The sequence below is a fragment of the Macrobrachium nipponense genome, chromosome 7, assembly GCF_015104395.2.
Source record: "Macrobrachium nipponense isolate FS-2020 chromosome 7, ASM1510439v2, whole genome shotgun sequence".
Lineage (NCBI taxonomy): Eukaryota > Metazoa > Arthropoda > Malacostraca > Decapoda > Palaemonidae > Macrobrachium > Macrobrachium nipponense.
The window spans coordinates 41058266-41080765 of NC_061109.1; the positions used below are offsets into that span (position 1 = coordinate 41058266).

The 22500-nt window shown below is 37.0% G+C and overlaps 1 protein-coding gene and 1 long non-coding RNA gene across 2 annotated transcripts in view; one reads left to right on the forward strand and one right to left on the reverse strand.

Annotated features, from left to right (window-relative positions):
* Positions 1-22500, reverse strand: part of LOC135217486 (zinc finger protein 474-like) — a 161008-nt gene that overhangs the window by 96659 nt on the left and 41849 nt on the right.
* LOC135217487 (uncharacterized) overlaps positions 11359-22500 on the forward strand; it is a 79456-nt gene continuing 68314 nt past the window's right edge. The window contains exons 1-2 of the long non-coding RNA XR_010315153.1: positions 11359-11799; positions 20423-20508. This is a non-coding gene — a long non-coding RNA (uncharacterized LOC135217487). The remainder of the gene's footprint in view (positions 11800-20422; positions 20509-22500) is intronic.

Consider the following 22500-nt stretch of genomic DNA (forward strand, 5'->3'; position numbering starts at 1 on the left):
GGGCAGAGGCCTAACGCTGTGACTTATGAGGTTATTCAGAGACAACTATTACGAGTGATTGGAAAGTCTACGGGCGCTTCGAAGGGACCTTGCAAAGAACCTTAAGTCAGTGGTTTCCAACCTGTGGGGCGCGCCCCCCTGGGGGGAGGCTCGAAGGGCTGCCAGTGGGGGCACCAATGCTCGATGAAGGGGATAATTATATCTGAAAACTATTAATTATGATGGAATTCAGAATTTCAAAATACTGAGAAAATATTGCAGATATAAATATGAAATTTAGTTGTCTAAATATATAAAATATTTCAAATTCTATATTAAGAGATTAATATATATGTATATATAATATTGTGAATTATTGACATGTGCCGACTATGCCAGTAAAGTACAATATTTAAGAAAGGGGGGGGAGGGGCAGAGAATGTGCCATTCAATGAAGGGGGGGCGAGAATTAGAAAAGGTTGGAAACCACTGCCTCAAGTAATACTTACAATGCACAGGGTTAGGTGCACTAATGGCACTAATCCCCTACGGATGAATCATCACGATAGTTTTCTTTTAGGCATCTAATAGAAGTCTGATACAGTGCTAGGTTCCTCAAGGATCCCCGCTGATGATTTACTCCTACGCGCTCTAAACTTTCTTCTTCCAGCTTTTATTGAACTGTTCTACGTACGTTGCAGACGATGCAACATCCGCTCCCTTTCCCATCTCTTGGGCCAAGTTCCCTGGTGTACTGTTAATGAGTTTCATAGACTTTCCCTGCCATTTATCAACGAATTTCCTTCAATCTAGTCTCTCTCCTGTTTATGGCTCTAAGAATGATTCAACCTTCCTTCCTTACTCTTACTTCTTAATGGTGGATCCCTTATACTAGAAATAGTCCATGAGCCAAATGTGATATCGGTACCACCTGAGGTGAATAATTCTGAGTGGTACCAAAATGTTTATAGGGTTGATATAAGTATCTTAAGGCATGATAGCCTCTTCATATTGGTAGCTTAGTACTTTTTTTTAATAATTCAATTTTTTACCTAATTGCGTTATTGCATATGTTGCTAGAAATGATATATACTCCATACCATCCATTATCATTATCATTCATAGATGCACAGGGAGGTGTTTTCTACTGTTGTTAATAACATTAAAACAAAATAAATGCATTTATGAACAGGACGTATTATCAAATATTGTTTTTTTTTTTTTCATCTTTATGCCTCCCGAGGCGTATGTTACATTTCAGCTTTCACAAGTAGATGTTAGAATTTTTTCAGCTCGTGTTCATCGATTCCTTGATATGTCCTACTGGGTAAGTATCATTTTAATATGTAATTAAGTTTTTATTAAGACTAATATTTAGATAAGATTAATATAATCTTCCTTTTCATATCTAAACATTTCAAAATTTGCATGCAATGCTAAAGGGGCAGCAATGTGGCATACATTACATAAGATAACTTCTTTCATTTGATATCAGAAACGTCCCTGTTTTCAGAATCTTGATTTTAATCTGAGTATTGTTTTTTTTGCAGGTACATAGAGTTCATGTGATGTCCTAAAGTCTACAAGATGGATTCAACAAGTAGTGATGAAGATAGAACCTTGCCAAAGAAGCGTCAGCGCAAAGACTGTATCCTTCAATGTTCTGCTGGAGACTCTGAGCCCTGGTGTCTCTGAAAGACCTGGAGTCTTGGAAGGTTTTGTTCCGGGCTGCAGAGACAAGGCAACATGGTCCAGTTTTGGAAATAGCCAATGGCCTCAAAGAGGGACAAGTACCTCAAATACAGTATCATCGTAAATGCCGTAGCATTTTCACCATGAAAAAGACACTTGACTCTATCATTTCCAAAAGCACCAGTGCAGAAAGTGTAATGCTTTGTTCCAGAAGATCCTGCAGAGATACACCAGGTTCATCAAGAGTTTATGATAAGATATGCATTTTTTGCAACAAGTCGAGTAAGTACCTGAAAGGACAAAAAACTAGGGAGAATCTTGTTCAGTGTTGAGTTGAGAGCAGATGAGACTATCCGTAGTGCAGCAACCAAAAAAACATGGAACCAAAGAATCCTTGCCTTAACGAGCAGAGACCTCGTTGCTGCTGAAGGGCACTACCACATATCCTGCTACAAACTCTACACAAAAGGAAAAACAGTGACCTCAAATAGTCCAAGTGAGAAGCCAGATCACAACCAGGAGGCAGTCTATGAGGATGCCGAGAGAAGGGCATATGAAGATCTCTTCTTGTTATATGAGAAATGAGCTTTTCTACAACCCTGATATAGTGCCCATGACAGACCTTACAAGCAGACTTGAAAGATTCATGAACTCTCTTGGTATCACTCAGATAAAACCTTCAACAAAGAAACATGCTCGTCGCAAAATAGAAAGTGAGCTAGGCGGATCAGTCCACTTTGTCTCCAATGAGAAAGGAAAACTGCTACTTTATCCAGACAGTCTGGTGCTAGACCATCTCGCTAGACATGCCTACGATATGAAACAGGAGCTGCTAGAGGCCAAGACTGTCATATCAGAAGATGTTTTTGACCAAAGCAGCAATAGAACTGAGGAACCAAATAAAGAACCTAGCTGTGCCATCAAACATGGCCACCTGATACAGAGCAGGCTGTCATCCCTGAGTGTGTTACTAGGTTTATGTATACCCTGCTGACAGGAGAGCCTGAGTGTGCAAATCCCTCAGAAAGAGTACAGCGTCTAGCTGTCTCATATGGCAGTGATTTGGTCTTTTCTATCACCTGTGGGCAAGACAAAACCACCCAAGCATGTGCTTCTACCCTTTGTTTTTGTCAAGTCTCTAACAGGGAACACAGAATTGATTAGAACTCTTAACCGTCTTGGGCACAGCGTTTCCTATTCACAAGCCGAGGAGATTGACACTGCACTATGCGTCCAAAAAATGGAACTCTCTAAAGATGGCATCCCCTTGCCAAGAAATATCTTCCCGGTGTATTTACTACCCTAGCCTTTGACAATATTGATCGACTTGAGGAGACACTCAGTGGAGCAGGAACTTCTCACAGAGTCAATGGCATTGCTATCCAGCCTAAAGTGGCAGGGCCCATGCCAAAGACATCCCTGCATGAAATCACAAAATCCAAGAAAAGAAGCATTACTCCTGTTTCCACGTAATGCTACCCCAAAATTTTACCAATTCCTGGGAAAACGTGTTGGGCCGCCACAAATCAAGGCAATAGATGCTAAAACAACCAGAGAAGTCTTTGATGCAAGGATCAAGAATCTTGTCTGGCTATTGGCTCGAATATCAGATCCTGAAAATCAGACTGTCAGCAGCTGGACTGGGTTCAACATCAAGATCCGCAGTCATATTTCAGTAATCCAGGATACGATCGCCTATCTGCCAACTATCAATGCTCCTGCAACAGAACTATCCACTGCAAATGAAGTACTAGAACAAGCACTCCACATCATGCAGGATTTACACATGGACAAGATTGTCTGTGTGTTTGACCAGGCACTTTTTGCAAAAGTTTGTTGAGATACTGTGGAAGCAAGACAAATTCAAAATGCGATCATTCCAAGATGGGCGAATTCCAAACTATTTGCAACCTCCTCTCCATAATAGGGAAGCGATTTCAGGATGCAGGGCTCAGGGACCTGTGTGTTGAATCAGGGGTAACAGCTGAAGGATCAGTGTCAAGAGTGTGGAAGGCCACAAGTACAACCAAGCAGTTAGAGTGCACAAGCTTGTGTATGAAGCACTTATGAGGCTTGCCTGGAAAAGCTTCCTTCCATGGATAGAAGAAACTCACATAGAAGACATATGCCACCTAGAAGAAACGTTAAAGTGCATAGATGAGTTCCATGGTAGCATCAGTCACCAATCCCTCCAACAGGTACTTGAAAATGAATCATGCACACGCATCTTGAAGTTGTTCCAAGACTTCCTTGAGTCACTCAGAGATGAAAGCAGTCCTATCTGCATTTTGGATGTCCTACATAGTATGACAGAGATCATGTTGGGCCTCATTAGGGCTTCCAGAGAAGGGGGGACTGGATGCTTCACCTTGCAGCCATCCGGAAGATGAGGTTCCATTGGTGTTTTGCCTACGACAAGATTAACTATGCCAGATATCTGACTTACTACTATGCACAGATGTCTCGACTGTCGATTGATCATCCTGATGTGCATGCACACTTTATGGAAGGTGGGTTTTCAGTACAAATTGGTTCTCAAAATCCTTTTGGTCGAATACCTGTTGACCAAGCGATAGAGGAGACAGTCAACAAAGATACACAGACACCTGGAGGTACAAAGGGGTTCAGCTTAAAAGGGGGAGCAGTAGCTAGATACTATCTCACATCCGAATACCGTAGCAGGTATCTGAGACAGTTACGGGACATGATACATGTGAGCCAACAAAAATTCAACCATCCCAATCTACTGCTGACTAGAATCAGAAGAGACAAGGCAGATGTCCAGTCCCTTGTTCAGGTGATGGAAGTTAGCTGGCTGAACCCTTTCAATCATAACACAGGAGAGCTTGTCAGTCTTTCAAATGCGACTGCTGCACCACCAGACATAGTCAAAGACCTTTTTGAAGCTCAGAAGATAGGAGAGAGTTGCTATCAAGCTTTCAAGAAAGAAAGAATGGAAGGGAATGCACCCATAAAACTGTTCCATGACACTATTACCAAGAACAAACTGAAAAAATTTTCTGATATGAGGAAGAAGTCAAACAATCAAGGCCGTACCAAAGATGTAGTACTAATTGCTGATAGGAAATTGTTTGGACAGATGATTCTTGTTGCAGAGAGCAGAAAACTACAAATGAGTGATGTACTGGCTCATCCACTTGGGCCCTTACCATGGATCTCTGCGTAAGACTAACAAGGCAGCCCTAGCCAGAGAGGTGGAGAAGAGTGCCTCTCCTGCAGAGGTTATCCCAAAGCCATCAGCAACAATCATAGATGGCATGAGTCTCCTCCAAAAGTTAAATGGGAATGACAAAACCTTCTCCCAACTGGCAGAATCGGTCTTGTGCCAGGTTCTCCATGAAGGTGCCCAAAGCCAGCGCATTGATGTCATTTTTTATGTTTACAAAGAGCCATCCATTAAAGACACAGAAAGAGTTAACAGGGGTGCAGATACTGCAATCCAGTTCAGAAACATGGCACCGGGACACAACATCCAGCAATGGAGAAAATTGCTCGGCAGTTCATCCAACAAGACTAACCTAGTCAAGTTTCTGGTTGATGAATGGAAGGGACCAAGATACAGAGAGAAACTTGGGAATAAGGTTCTGTATGTTACCTGTGAGCAACACTGTTTCAAGTTAACTACAGCCCAATGTGAAGAGTCCACAGACCTAACATCATCACAGGAAGAAGCTGACACTCGTATGCTACTCCATGCTCATCATGCAGCAAACTCTGAATACAAAGCTGTTGTCATTTCTGCTGAAGACACAGATGTATTGATTTTGTGCTTTAGTGTAAGCAATAACATTCCATGTCCCATGTATCAGAAATGTGGAACAAAAAGCCGGACAAGGTTCCTTGATATAACTAAGTTGGCTCATTCACTGGCACCCAATGTCTGTGGGGCTTTGATAGGTATGCATGCCTTTACAGGCTGTGACACTGTTAGTGCATTTGCAGGTCGAGGAAAGATGTTTGCCTTCAAACAGATAAAGTCTGACAAGACAGCACAAGAAGCATTCACTGAGCTAGGTCGCTCATGGGAGGTATCTGAAGAACTCTTCCAGAAACTTCAAGAGGTCACCTGTCGTATCTATCTGAGTTCCACCCATATCACTGAAGTGAACAAGATGAGATTTCAACTATTCTGTGCCAGACGTGGAGAGCTAGAATCCAGTCAACTCCCGCCTTGTAAGGACTGTCTATTCATGCATGCTCTCCGTGCCAACTACCAAGCTGCAATCTGGAGGAGATGTACCAACCCCTAATGGCTTTGGCTGGACAACAAATGAGGATGGGACGCTGGATATACAGTGGATGCGTGGGGCTCCGGCACCTGATGTTGTATTGCACATGCTCTCCTGTAAGTGTCTGCGTTCATGCAAGCTACCAGAATGTACCTGCCTGAGCAATTCACTGAAGTGCACTCACATGTGCAAACTACAAACCTGCACCAACCAAGCCAGTGAGGATGAGCTAGAAGTAGACATGATAGACTTAGATGATGATGACGATGAATAATTTCTTAAATAATGTATGATCATGTGAACACCATCAGTAAATAGCTTTTTTTAAGTATCACATGTTGACTAATTAATGGTCTTGTTAAATATCTTTACAAAAACAAGGCATAGACTGCTATGTGGTACTGGTTTGCTAAGAAGACGCATGAGAATATGAAGTATGGCATATTCAAAAATTCTTTTTAATATGAAATATGGATGCCTTGCTTAGTCAAAGTGGTAATGTGTTAACCTTACAAAGATGGTTGCATATTGTTTATAATGTATTATGACAATACTGAGTGCTTTGAGTCATTTATGAGTTTGTAATGTTGACAGGGCAAAATATGATAAATAACGTATTTTAGCATTAGTTACGAGCGGTATGTTTGTTTAAGACATGATAACCACCATAAAGCTACCTGTTTGAAAAGGCTATCATAGCAAAATGTAAAGCAGAGATATGGAGCAAGTCAAAAATAACAGTGAGAATTATTCACCCCAGGTGGTACCAATATCCAAAATTTGGGTGCTGGGCTCAAGAACTAAAAAGTCCAGTGCCACCGAGACACTGTTACTGTCTATTTCTCTGTCTACTCTTCCAGCAAAGCTGTCGAATCTGTTTGACGAATAAGAATTGGAATATAGAATTTAGGCCAAAAACCAAGTGCTGGGACCTATGAAGGTTATTCAGCTCTGAAAGGGAATCTGACAGAAAGAAGGTTACAAAGGTGTAACAAAAGGAAAACTTTGCAGTTGCACAATGAAACAATTGTTAGAGAGGTTAGAAAGTTCGATGGAAGAAAGAGAATATAAACGGAGGTATAGTAAAAAAAAAAGTATGATTGAGGTTCCAACTAGGGGCCGAAGGGACACTGCAAAGAACCTTTGGTAATGCATGCAGTGCACCGCGTGAAGTGCACTGACGGCACTAATCCCCTATAGGACTGTTTGACAAAGACATCTAATAATCAAACCTTTCTTTTCTATCGACGCTAAGTCGTTCTATTATAACAGGCTTGGGAGGCCTATCCTTGCTTCCATTTTTAGGCTGTGTAAGAAAAAGTCTAATAGGACCGGGAACATGAAATTTAGGCCAAAAGCCCAAGAGCTGAGACATTCAAGGTCAATCAGCGCTGAAAGTAATGTTAACTCAATTGTTAGGAGAGGGTGGAAAGTAAGACGGAAGATGAGAATATGAAAGGAGGCACAGTAAAAGGAACTAAAGGGGTTGCAGCTAGGGGCCAAAGTTGTGCTACAAAGAATATAAGTAATGTCAACAATGAAGTGACGGCACGAACCCCCTACAGAAAAAGAAAAGTCTAAGTTAGGTATGAACAACAGAGCACAGCTATTTTTAACCAGATAAATAACCATAACCACAGAATAAACTGGAATTTGTGAAGTAGAATTTATAGCAGCAAATGTCGGTACAAAAGCCAGATGATATAGTCAGCATTGATTAAATAAAGACAGGTAATGAACACCTCGAAGGACGCCTGGAATTCCGATATCATAGATAAAAACTTCCTTCAACCAAACCAAGACTTAAGAAGATTAAAGAGGAATTATCGGTGGATTGACTTAGTCAAAACGGCTTACCTGTGGATGGATCTCTTGATATAAATACCGCCTTTTCTGTAACTTTTCTCATTCATTACCTACTTGAAGAGAGACACAGCAGTGTCTGAAATATAGTACTTTCTGTATTTTGCCGTTTTTTGGGGGCTCCTTTTATTAGATGGAATTCTGTTGTAACAGAACAATTTTACCAATCGTGTATGTATGTATGTATGTATGTATGCATGCACGTATGTATGTAAGTAGCCGACACATATCGTTAGCATTCATTTCTAAAGTAGACTTACGAAGGTAGTTAATGACTCACTTCAGAAATAGCTTATCCTCGGCGGAATTCATTAACTGTTATGAAGCTTCTCTGTACAGCCTTCCGACATTTTTCACCTTGAAGGTCATTACCACTTATAATAGCCAAAGAAAAATAAGAAAGGCGAGATGTGTAGGAGGAGGAGGAGGAGGAAGAGAAGGAGGAAGAAAGGACGACAAAGAAGCGAGGGAGGACCCAAAAAAGAAGTAAAATTGATCGCCTCCTCTGAATAAGTGGCAGAAGAAGAATAAGGCAGGTGATGAACTGCTGCTTCTCCTCCGTGACGTCATTACTCTATAGCCTTTAAAGGAAGTTTCCGACTTGTTATTCCGCATTACGTCATGGCGAGATGGATTCGGTGGACTGGGTTCCGCTTGTTCCACCGTGAGTGAGGACCTGAGTGGAATGTCAGTGATCGATGGACGATAAAAAGAAGAAAATATTGGCCGGGTCAACTTCCTCCCTCACCCTCACTTCTCTCTTTCTTCATCTACCCTATTTTTCTTTTACTTTAAGCATTGGACAAATGACCGACGAGAAATCGCGCAATTAAGGCATGGGGTTAGAGACCTCATCTTATAAAACCTAAATAATAGAAGGAAAAGCTACATCTCCAGCAGTCACCCCTTTTTGGTGATATATATATACTATATATATATATATATATATATATACATATATAAACGGATTCTTTATATTCACAAGTATTAAGCCAAACTATCATTTAATATCCACGTCACTATACCTCGGGAATAACTTGCACCCGAGTGGAACCTGGTGACTCAGCACTTATCAGTTACAACTCCCTTTAGACGTAAGTTATTCCCGAGGCAGAGTGAACTGGACACTAAACGATATTTGTGGTTTCATAATCTTTAATAAAAAAAAAGAAAATGTCACGGTGTAAGGGACTAAAATTCATAACTTGCCACATGCTACAAACTTGCCCCTCAGCTGTCAGCTATCAAGGTGGAGGCGTGGGCGATATCGATTGCAAGTGCAAAACCTGAATTCGAAAGGCCTATGTATAGCAGAGTCTGCATCAACCTACACCTCTCTTGAAGGTTCACTGGTCAAAAGTTAGTGTGGCTATATCGTTGCTTCTGAACCAGGCAGCGCGGGGGTTCGAATCCCACTGGAGACGAAGTACTAATCAATTATTATTCTCCTTGGGTATGAGTTATTCCCGAGGTATAGTGAACTGGATATTAAGTGATAAGTGTTACTCAATATTTGTATATATATATATATATATATATATATATATATATATATATATATATGAGACTGCATATCTAAGTACTGCGATTATGACCCTCCACTCACAAACGAGTGTCATGTTTCAATTACTAGGAAAGTCGATTTTCTTTCTGGTCTCTTTCCAGTAAAGCCTAGAGTGCCTCCGCCGACCTTAGCAGTGACCCAGGTTTCTGTGACTTAGTGGACTCGAATGGGTCGCAACCTGGCTGGAGAAGGGCGTGAGTCCAGCAACCTCACCATATATGTCTTAGACAGAGGCATCTTCTCTCATGGCGAAAAGGGGCATCACTACAAGACCCACGACAGGATAAAAATAACTCAAATAACATATTGAAACTTCACACTGGCTTTTCATATGGTACAGATCGATAATAATAATAATAATAATAATAATAATAATAATAATAATAATAATAATAATAATAATAATAATATGGTTATTTACTTCTGTTGTAATATGCTGTATGAAGTCGCTGGAACTCAAGCTGTTCATTATGCAAGAAAATATTATTATTATCAATGCTGTTGTTATACAGTATTCATAAGGATACATTTCAAAACTAATGACTTGTGAAGTTAACTTCCACGGAAGAGAACGCCCAAGATAAAAAGAAAAAAATAAGAAAAATAAGAAAAGCGCAGTAAACAAAAATTCAATAACTCTCAATAAAAAATCAAATGGTTACGAAATAATATGTATACAAAATGATTACGAAATAATATGTATACAGAAAACAATAAATTCCATACCATCAAAGGGTGAAACAACTAGTTTTATCAAGAGCAGGAAAACGATCCACAAAGTCAAGGCCGGGGTCTGGTGGTGACGTTGTTATGGATATAAAGATTATGGTAGCAAACAAACAGTGGCTTTCTCTGCCGGGTTACCTTCACTCGATTTCAAGGGCAAGACTTACTGCATAGCCTAGTGCTCAGGCATTGTTGATTTATGTTTCCCAGATATGACGTAATAATAATAATAATAATAATAATAATAATAATAATAATAATAATAATAATAATAATAATACTTTTGTTGTGAAATTATATTTCAGTATATTTTGACAAAATAACTATGAACTCTATTCTAATAAAGTACTTGAAGTAACAATCATTAGGAATATCATAATGGTCTATATTATCAAAATCTTAATTGCTTAATTAACCCAGTTCTCATTAAATGGTTATACATTTTTGGAACTTCTGACAACGAATAACAAATATGAAGAATGTGAATTACCATATTAATCAATGCCATTGTTAATAACACTATCAGTTTGTAATAAAAAATAATAAAGTACGTTTACAAATTCTTGCAAGAGTACTACTACTAATTTTCTCACTCGAAAAACAGCTTTGGCAATATAGGCACAACAGAGGAAAGGGAATGGATAAGATTGAATGGCTCAGTTTTTTATTGTTGGAATTCCGCCTGCAGTCACTAATCAACCCCAATGCAAACCTTGTAATAGACCGTAATGATAGGGCTATGGGAACTAATGATGCAGCTACAACAGTTATTTATGCGATTAAACTCAAAGCTTTTCAGCACTTACAAAATTCCCGTCAACAATGACGGCCGATTGAGGCCCAAAGAAAGCATAATTTGTTAAGCAAAATGTCGGAAATAAAATAAGTTTCACCGTAGTTTCATCCCTGTTCCTACCTTTATGACACCATCCTTTTCGTGAGATGCCCAGGTCACTGATTTATTGCTTCTTTGGCGATAGACACAAACGAAATGGTTTAATTACACTGAAATTGGTTGTTTTGATCGACGCGACGGATACATTCGCCGGCCATCCACCCACGACAAAGACAGCAAGAAATTTGACTACAGTATAGTTTTTATATATGTAGTTTTATTTACTTTGAATGAAATTTATTTGTAATAAGTTTGAGGTAATAAAATATTTTACGATTGTATTTTAAATTTTTTTAATCATCATAAAATGAACTATGATATAAATTCGCTGAATGATAAATCTTAATATCAATGAGTCTTCTTTGTAAATAGTGTTTGCGAAACGCAACCACTGCTAAACCAATCAGATTATTATGAAGTCGTAGAACGTTTAGTTGCCGACTGTGTGATCCATCAATTTTTTTTTTTTTAAATTGCGTAAATAACCATTCAGTGTATAAGGAAAGTTTTTGTTATATTCACGCGGTAAATAGACATTGGCAATACAACTTTGAAGACATTTGCAAGATGTGATTCCTGTAGGATTAGTCCTAGTCTCATTAATCCTGTCACCTTAGGGGAGGCTAGGCGCCGCTGAGCTGAGCCAATCGTAAAGTGGCCTGCATTCCATTGAGGAGTGAGAGATGTGTATTTCTGGTGATAGAAGTTCACTCTCGACGTGGTTCGGAAGTCACGTAAGCTGTTGGTCCCGTTACTGAATAACCACTGGTTCCATGCAACGTAAAAACACCATACAAAAAACAGTAAAGTGGCCTGGGTCGACGACTAAAGTGAGTATTGTGAAACATTTGTAGATCTATCTTTGGTATTTTTTATATGCTTAATTTGTAAATATTCCAAAACTGGTAAAATGTGGAGTAAAATTACAGACTTGGCTAATAGCCTAACTATATATCACTATATATAGTAGTAGGTTGACCATCTTTTGTAGGATACTTTGTAGGTTACTTTGACGAATAGCCTACCTATGGTGTTCATTCGTTTTGGATATCCTTAGCTGATCTATCATGCACTCCATATTATAAGGATGACAAGGGATGCCATTGGTGCTTAGCTATTTAACTGGGCAAGGGTGAAAATGGAAAGTTTTGTTATACCTAGGCCTACAGTAGGCTACCCTAATTTCTCGCCAAATGGACTGGTTATTTTGTGTTTTAAGCTTTCTTAGCATTAATATTAATTTGGGTGTAGACTATGATTTTGCATTTATCCAACCTTAGATGAGCTCAGTGGGATACCTATTTATTTAGGAGGCATTGGAACCAAAACCCAATAGGAATGATTTAAAATTCAAAATCACATACCTATATAGTAGTCGACACTATTCACAAATCAAAAAAATGCAAGGCAGTCAAACCTAATCTTACCAACCTGCTGGGTCAGACCTGACAGGCAGGAGTATAGGATTTCATCTCTCCTAAATTGCCCTGTGAAACATGACCTTGAACTGCATCCTAGCCTTACCTTACTCACCTAACCTAACCAAGGGTGTTGGATCTCGCCTGAACCCTTCCGCACCCCCACCTAACCCTGACTTGTAACCATAAATCATGAAAGTGAAATACTGGAATGTAGCTTAACTAACATTTCACACAGGCTTCTCAGTGGTAAGGGAACCCATCCCATCTTCCTTGTAGCAATGTGTCAGCAATTGTCACGCCTAAGGTAGCCATAGTTAGACTGAATATGCTGAGTGGTGGAAACTGGGAGACATCAGAAAACATCTGGGAACATCACCGAGCCAATTTTTACAAAGTTGAGGGTAACATACTACCTAGGCCTGTATTTGCCTTTTAGGGTTAAGCTGTCAATTTATACATGACAGAAAAATGCATTAGTTGTTTGAGTTGACTTATGCCAGGTAATCAGCCACTTGGTATGGTGATATGCTATTCAGAATTTTTCAAAATTTCACTCATTTCTGCCTTGCACAACCCCTGCACAACCCCTTGCAGCCTTAAATGGACTGCATAAAGATGGATTACACAACCCTTGCAATCCCTAAATGGATTGCCTAAAGATGGGTTGATAGATTTTTATGTAAAATTATAATCATATAGTGTAATTATTGTGTTTTTTTATAATTTTATTCAGTTGTAATCCATCGTTATTGTATAGCAAAGTTTTTGCAAGTGTATATTTTCCAGGTTATTGATAGGATGCACAAGTTATGATATCCTATTGTTTTCCCATGCCACCATATAACTAAGGAAGGTTCATCAAGTTTTGTTCGGTTAAAAGTGCTGGCCTCTGTTTATGTTTTTCGCAGTTATGGCATTTAGCATGAACTAAGCTTCATTAAATACATGGCAGGATTGATACGTTTTGAACATTAGGTGGTGTTAGGTTTGCAAAAGGTAAGGATCATACAGTCATTAGCACACCACTGACCAATCTATTTTTATTTCCCTGTGAATAATGTTGATATTGCAAGTTTTTAAAGACAACAGTGCTTATGCAGTTTGCTTAATGTTTTCTTGCAATTCATTTCAAGGCAATGCAGTACAGGAAAGAATTATGTATTTCTAGGTATAGCCTACAGGTTCTCAAATCTGTGGTTATTTTTAAATGTCACCTATTGTAGTAGTGATAATCTTTAATGTGAATTTACCAGACAGATGTCTGTTGCAAGTGTTTGGTTAACCCGTTAAAAGCTAACTAACATTCTGGGGGATCACATTTTGAATTTTCTTATATTCACATGCAAGTGATATAGTTGGAATGAATAATACTGCTGTTATTTGGGTTGTTATCTCAGTTGTCATGATAGTTCATGGAGTTCAGTTCTGGAAACAAATACTGTAGTTCGTTTCATTTACCAGTTTGATATTTTATAAATTTTCACTATTTAATAATATATGAGGCAGGTATTAGTCCTTTCAAGTTTCTTTTTTTAATTGAGTGTATTTCTTCAATGAAAGAAGTAGCTGCCATAATCAAAATAAGGTCGTCATCATGTATATGTTTGGTGCAATAATGTCAATGTGTACAGCTTACAGTTTTAGGGCAAGCATTTTCAGTGGCACTCCTGTAATAGTGTGTGTTAAGTAAGTTCCCAGTTGAGCCTTAATGTTAAGTTAGATACCTTGTTGACCCATAAAATTACTTTCATTTCCAGACTCTCTCTCTCTCTCTCTCTCTCTCTCTCTCTCTCTCTCTCTCTCTCTCTCTCTCTCTCTCTCTCTCTCTCTGCGCTCGCGGGGCGACACAACACACATATACATAAAAGTCAGCGTTACAAGTCTGTTCATCTTTCTTTTATGAAGAAAGACTTAATATAGCCAGCGAAAGACCACAGAATTTGTCATTGTCGGCGAAATGCCAGCAAAAGGTCACCACTGTTTCTGGGTATATGAATGTCACAGAGTTGCTTGAGTCTATAGTCCTTGAAAATGGAAGCAAGACAATTGATGATGCAATCTGATCCATTTATGCTTGAAGTGTTTTGAAGGTTGAGCCTAGGTCTTTGTTCTCGGAAAAATCGCGTTCGTGGAAGCCAGTTCTCCGAAGTATTGATTTTTTTTTTATCCGTTTATAGCTTAATGAGAAGCCGGCCTCTTCTCCTCAGAATAGAGAGTGTTGGTTGATCCGTTTTAAGTTTGCAAAAATGGCCTTCAATTCCTTAATAGTGATCATTACAAGCATGATCGTTAAAATTGCAAGCAGTTTGGCCGCCATAAAAGTGACCGTTGCTATGATTGTTATTTAATTGCTTGACTTATATCTGGAATAGTTGAGTGATGCAAGTGGTTTCTTTATGATCGCAATTTCAGAAAACAGAACTCAAACGGTCCAGGCTCGTAATGCAAAAGAATGGAATTATTTTGTATTTGTTGCTTTTATCCTGTCAGTGATAGGGTAATGAATTAAGGCAATGAAATAAGAGTATCTTCTTTGCACATAGAGGGTCAACAATAACTGGAGATGTTAATGCTATCTCAATAATGGTACTACGTAGTTTAGTGTGCTGCCACCAGACGGGAACCGCGGAAACTAAACAGGCGCTGCCTTGGTGTGTGTTGCGATTATTTTGCCGTTCTCTATCTTAAATAATGGTACGTGCGCAGCTTATACTTGTAGAAAGGGGCACAGGAATTAGTAAGGAGAAAACTGTAAAATATTCCCCAGGTAAGCAAAGCATTCTGAGATTTATTCACCACAAATTTTGTGTACCCAGGTAAAATACAATGTTAGAATTATACACGCTTTCTCTATTAACGTCTTACATTTTCATCATATTATCGAGGCACATACGTAAGTGCAGCGGCGATTTAAATTTTGAAACCAGATCATCATTCGTCGTATTCATGGCACACACTTTATAGTAAACACGATTTTGCTCATTTTTAAAAACGGTTGTAGTAGGTAGGCCTAGAGGTTGCTGGTCGTGCCAACTAGTCTCTCCTTTTAAACCTGTTAATGTGGGAGTATTTGTGGGTTAATTTGCTTCCATCTGTCGATATTCCACATAGATTGGTAATAGCAAGGAAAAGCAGTCTGTAGCTTAAGCTAGGTAAAATCAAGGAAGAAAGTCTTGGCCAAGCAAGTACTAGGCCTATGCCTATGGATTCGGGAGGAATTTTGTTGTTTTGACTTGCTTTAAGAACGGTTCTGTGCTAATTAAGTCAGAGTTACTTTCATATGTTAGTCCATATTTAACAATTCTCTGTATCATTCCACAGCCTTAGAATTGAAATTATGAAATTATTAGCCTTTACTGTCTTGTGCTGTTGTACGGTAGTGGAAATATAGATCAGAATGCAAAAGTCCTTACTTTAATTACAGTTAACTTCGTAACAATATTTCGAAATATATTTTTCAGGAATTGATTATCTACATATACTTGTAATAAAACATAATTTTTACTATGATTAAACGGGAGGAAAAACAGTTATGCGCTGCCACGCTTAAGTTAATGACGCTAAAGTTAGCATTGCTGCATCCTACAATACTTTCATGAGAAGCCTGGCCCTTGAGAAGTCTTCGTACAGTTACATAGGTAATCTGGTTTATTTAAAGGCTGTTGATTTGGGTTTTTTCTTAAAGTTCTGCAACAATTAAATATAAAGGTCAGCGTGATTCTTTGGAAAAAATTAATTTTAATTATTTGGTTGTCTTTTTTTCATTTCGGAAATTTTGGAAACTATTCATAGAAAACGTGTGTAATGGAAAATCTCAATAAGCTCAATTTTTAAAATTGGCGGTATGCACGATAGACGACCATATATATATATATATATATATATATATATATATATATATATATATATATATATATATATATACTATATATATATATATATATACATATATATATATATATATATATATATATATATATATATATATATATATATATATATGTGTGAGTGTGTGTGTGTGGTCGTCTATCATGCATACCGCCAATTTTAAAAATTGAGCTTATTGAGACGTTTACCCAATTTACTAACACAAACACCCTATGGCAAACTCCGTCAGCAATTGTCACTACGTACAAAATTAAATTCCTTTGGATTAAGACACCTGCTATACACAAATATAAATGTATATATATATATATATTATTATATAATATATATATAATATATATATATATATATATAAAATTTTTTTCTGATACATTAACCCCTTTTTATGGTAATTTTTAAAAAAAATTTTCCAGTATGCATGAAAGACGACCATATATATAGTATAGCTATATATATATATATATATATATATATATATATATATATATATATATATATATTATATATATATATATGTGTGTGTGTGTGTGTGTGTGTGTGTGTGTGTGTGTGTATATATTTATATTTGTGTATATCCAAAGGAATTTAATTTTGTACGTAGTGACAATTGCTGACGGAGTTTGCCATAGGCTGTTTGTGTTAGTAAATTTGGTAAACATCATCTTCAGTACTATAAGGCTTGCTTTCCCTGTTGCTGTAGTTAATTTCCATCAGAACTTTCTCGTTTGAACCTTTTTTAAAAGTGAATTTATTTCGCCCTCTGTAGCTTGTAAGATAGGATTAATTTCCTTGAGTATCAGCCAGGCTCTGTATCGAAAATCAATGGGTTGATGTTCTTCGTTTATAGAAAATTCTTTGGATAATGAAGGAGAGCTGGGAACTCTCCTTCACTTTTCAACTATTTTCCCATAAGGGAAATTATGATGACTGTTGAAACACATCTATCCGTGTTTCGATGCACTATTAATGCAGAGGATATCTTCATAGGATATATGAAGAACCTCAGGAGAAATTTACAAATGTCTTCCCTTCATAAATAGCTCAGACTATATATATCTATATATATATATATATCATATATATATATATATATATATATATATATATATATATATATATAGATATAAACGTAGGGTTAAGTGATTCTCGAGAGAATTTTTTAAATTGTATTGTAATTGTTAAGCCGTATTTTGTTATGGAGTTTTATATGAGTAACTGAATTATCATTAGAAAAACATGTATGAAGTTTGGTTGGTCAGAATTTCGCCAAATCGATCAAATTTTTGCAAGAGACGTATACGAGTAGCAGCTATGTGTAATGAGAACTATTATGTCAGGGAGTCCGCCTGTCAGTAGTACAAATCACTTGGCTTCAAAGGGGTAACAACCACCTTTGGAAACCTGTTTTAAAGGAGGACTGCTCGTTGTGTAAACAGTTACATATCACGAGTTGTGGTTCTGATAAGAATAAAGACTTTGCCAGGGTTCAAAGGATTGTGAGAAATGTCATTAAATTAATTATCTCGGCCACTGAAGTAAGGGAGATGCAGTGACGTTTATATGTGTGTATGTTTGTCTTTTTGTTCTCAAGACGACTTCTCAAGTTACTGAAGGAAGCGTTTATTAAACTTTAGGTAGGCCTGGAAGCAGAGTTTGTTTGCTTTATCCTTGTGCTCTGTATACCAGTAGTTTCCATTTGCTTTTGGAGTAATCCATGTGCATTTGTAGATTTAAGTTTTCGTATTTTATTTCAATGACCCAGACTTCAAGAATTGAAAACTGTATCAGGGGTCACTTCAGATGAAGAAATTTTTTTCTGGAGTTACGAGTTACGATTTCACACAGATGAATACTGTCGACTGTCCCAACAACTTAATAAACCGCCATTTACCTTGCGAATCAAAATACACCCAGTTGTGATGTTCGATTGTTTTTAATTGTATTAAACCGCTATTGTTTGAATAGTTTTGTAAATTTGATTTAATCGAGAACATTCCGAAGAATTTCTCCCATATCGATTAAACGTATTTAATGCCTTTAGCCGATATTCTAATAGATATTTCCACCGAACGATATCAAAAGGTGACCGGAAGTGTAAGGATAAATAAAATTAAAGGTTCCTTTTGGCCAATGAAGATATTTATGTGAAATTATAGTAGCATTTTCCAGCCATATGGAAATGCCATCCTCATACAATGAACGCTTAACTTGTTGATTTCCTACATTTTGTAATATTTCCACGGAAATTCTTCAGCAATCCGAGAGAGAAATTTTTCCCTTAACCTCTGGGTTTCGAACTTGGATCCAGAGAAGTCATGCGTTCAGCGTTTACCTCCGTCATGACTACAGAGAAGTTTGTTCCGATTTCGGATGAAAAGTTAAACTCTGTAGTAGCCAATTTGACACTCAAATCTCTGTTCCAATCATTTATAACATATATATTAGATTGCAATGTCAGTACATGCTAGGCTATTTTTAAGAAGCCATAACAATACAAGAATACCAATTAATTTGTCAGAATCCACATTAATTCAAGAATACTTTTATTTTTCAGAACCCATAATAATTCAAGTATGCCAGTTGTTGCTTATGAAATTAGCGTTAAACCTTAGACTCGGTCACAGAGAAAGGTCTTCGTAATTGGAGTCGAGGGGCAATCTGTCCCAAATTCGCAGTATGTAGGTTATGCTCTTCGTTACAGGACCAAGGTTAGAGAGCAAGGGTTCGCTTTAAATTTAGACTGTCGGCCCCTGCGGAGTCCTGCTCAGTTGGCACGGAAGTCGCCGGACGTCCGATGTTATTTTAATTGTTCGTGCGGAGTACGGAGTGGTGTCGTTAAGGAGAGAGACAGACAAGAGAAAGAGAGACAGAGCGAGAAAGAGAGATCGGCATCTTATTTAGCGAAGATGGGTTATTTCAGTTACGTTACTGGTTTATCTAAGGAATATTAAGTGTGATTTTACTAAAATCATTATTATTTTTTTTACTCAATTGCTCTTATTATTATTGATCTGTTGATTTATGAAAATTAAAAATGAAAAGTGGGGAAAATTTCAGTTAATTCTTTTGTACTGACAGAAAATCGTTTTTATTTTCTTTTCTTTAAGATAATTCATTACAATTTTTAAACATATCTTGAGGTTTGGGTTTTCACGGTTCATTCGTAGGCTAGATCCTCCCCCTCCCCCCCCCTTTCCCCCCAAAAAAAAGAAAAACTAAACTACAAATAGGCCCTTACGGTACCGAAGGTGCGTGTACACTAATCCCGGTGATAATGATTCTGAAAAGAGTGAATATCCTTCAGAACTTCAGGGTTGAGTATCTAATTGCATGTCATGCCTTTGAGTCTTGTCATAACGCTTTTCTTATGGTCGCCTTGTGGGTCTACGTCATTTGGAATATTCATCTACCTGTCTGTCTGTTTATATTATATTATGTATATATATATTATATATAGTATTATATATATATATATAATATATATATAATGTAAACAGATAGACAGATAAGTAAAATATTTATGCAATATATGTAGTTATATCTAATATATATATGTATGTATTATGTATGTATGTATATATATGCACATATGTATTATGTATTGGGTTGAATTAGGTTACATGCATAGGTGCATGCAGTTTCTTGTGTCATTTTTTGTAAGAATAAGCTAACTTTATGTATGTTTATTTTTATGTGACCCTATTTTATTGGATATGATAACAAGCTTCATTGAAACTGCTGTTATATGTAACTTATTATTATAATAATTTTTATCAACATACGTATATATATATATATATAATATATATATATATTATTTATATATATGTGTATATATATATATATATATATATATATGTGGTATATATCATATATGTGTATATATATATATTATATAATATATAGATATATATCTATATATCATATATATATATATAATATATATAAAATATTTATACACCCTCACACACACGCACGCGCACACACAAACACACACACACACACACATATATATATATATATATATATATATATATATATATATATATATATTATAGGCATGTATGTATTACACTGATATATATGTATACACATATGCAAAAGCCAATATATTTTTAGACCCAGTGTCTCTTACTGTTCGCAGGTTGGTTGCGTACAAAGCAACGCGATAACTGGATTGAAGAGGGCCCCTTGGGAAAAACATGACGGAAATCCTTGACAGGAAAGTAGGTCAGTGAGATTGTTGGGATAACGCTTGATCGTCCCGTGTTCCTTGGTTATCGTATTGTCCTTGCAAATAGGTAGTCGTTTACCCAGGTTCTTCTTCTTCTTCTTCTTCTTCTTCTTCTTCTTCTTCTTCTTCTTCTTCTTCTTCTTCTTCTTATTATTATTATTATTATTATTATTATTATTCTAAAGGGTCCACAATAATACAAAGACTTTGCAAAAGTCTTAAAAATTATACACGGACTCTTAACACTGTATTATTGTGGACCCTTTAGAACATTATATATACTCTCGCGATAGATAGTTTTTCCCTATTATTATTATTATTATTATTTATTATTATTAACAAACACATTTCTTCTTCTTCTTCTCGCAGTGAGTTCGATCGTTTCCGAGATGGAGCTTTAGTAAGACCATACTGAGAAACGAAAGCTCCATTGTCCCACAAGTGCAGATGTAGGTATATGGCAAAGAATATGCATTGATTATGTATAATAACGTTCCAATTACACCTTCAGTGACCTTAGGCTTAACATAGAAAGTTATAAATTAAGGCAGTGAAAATATTGAATGGTAACCTTGAGCTTCATTTTTACGCCGAATATCAAAAGGTTATGTAAATGGAGACCAATCAGTTATAGAAAGGTAACCTTCTGGCTGCATTTCCAACGAAACATTTGGAATAAATTAAGTAATACTTTCCAGGTGCGCGTTTATTCATGTATTGGTAGCCTGGTTCAAAACCTTTTTTAGCCATGCACCACCTAATCTCCTCATAGAATATGAGTGCCCCCTGTTGTGATATGGAATTCTTTTATATTCCTGTGGAGGACGCCTAAAAGGCCATTAACTTGGTTTAAACATCCTCAAATTGCCCCCCTAAAAATCAAATTAACCTCCACACTTTGGGAACCACTAATTTAAGCGGAGTTCAGCCCAAAATCCCAATTACTAATCCATACTAAATCTGTTCGAGCCTGGCAGTTGGTTCTGATCGCACTACATTGGCGAACGCCGGCTAACTGAAACAGGTTTCGGCAAATGGTTTACGTATTCGTGAGGGGATGAATTTGGAACAGGTGTGCAAACATATTTTTTGCTTACTCGGGGAGTAAGCTTACAAACTACTTTGCTGTTCTTGTTGTTGTTCTTGTTTGGGGTAGGAAAGATCAATGGAAGAGCCTAAAAAGGTCTGAAAAAGGTGTTTCACGTTGAGTTAAAGATACAAGAATTTAGAATAGGTTATTTATGATTTACTTATTAGAATGAAAATGTAAAAAATAATTGTGCATATTAAACCGTACAGAAAAATTGTTTCTAATAAAATATTGCTTATTAATTTAATTTTTGACTGGAGATTTTAGCCTGTTTAAATTTACGTTAAAAGTGGAATATAACGTTTAGAACTTAAGCGTGAGGGGATAATCTTGCACGCGTCCCGAATAAGCTGGAGGTCGGATCACGCCTTGTTAGATAAATGAGCACGAATACAGCGTGGGATGATTAAAATTTACTGTAAATGCACCGATGATTTTTCTTTTGGTAACGTAGACACCTGAATGAGAGAATTTTAAGTAAATATGTCGATGCTAAGTTAAACAGTAACTTACGTGTAACATTATATTAACCATATTACAAATTATAATGAAAAAGGAAAAGTTAAAATGCACAGTCACCAGTATTCATGGACAGTAATTAGATTTCTCTCTCTCTCTCTCTCTCTCTCTCTCTCTCTCTCTCTCTCTGGCCTGATCCATTCATGTTTCTGAAGAATGCCCCTAAGTGCTTGTATCATAATGCCATTGATTTATTGCATGCAGTAAAATAAGATAGTTTCCGTGAAAGCGGCTCTAAGGCTGCTTCTTAGAAAACGGACGAATAGCTTTGTAAAAGAAAGCTGTTCAATTATGGATTCGGTAAGAAAGAAAACGATATTGCATTTGAATCTGAAAGACCAACTTAGATATAGTGACGTGATTTTTCTTTTTTCAGTTA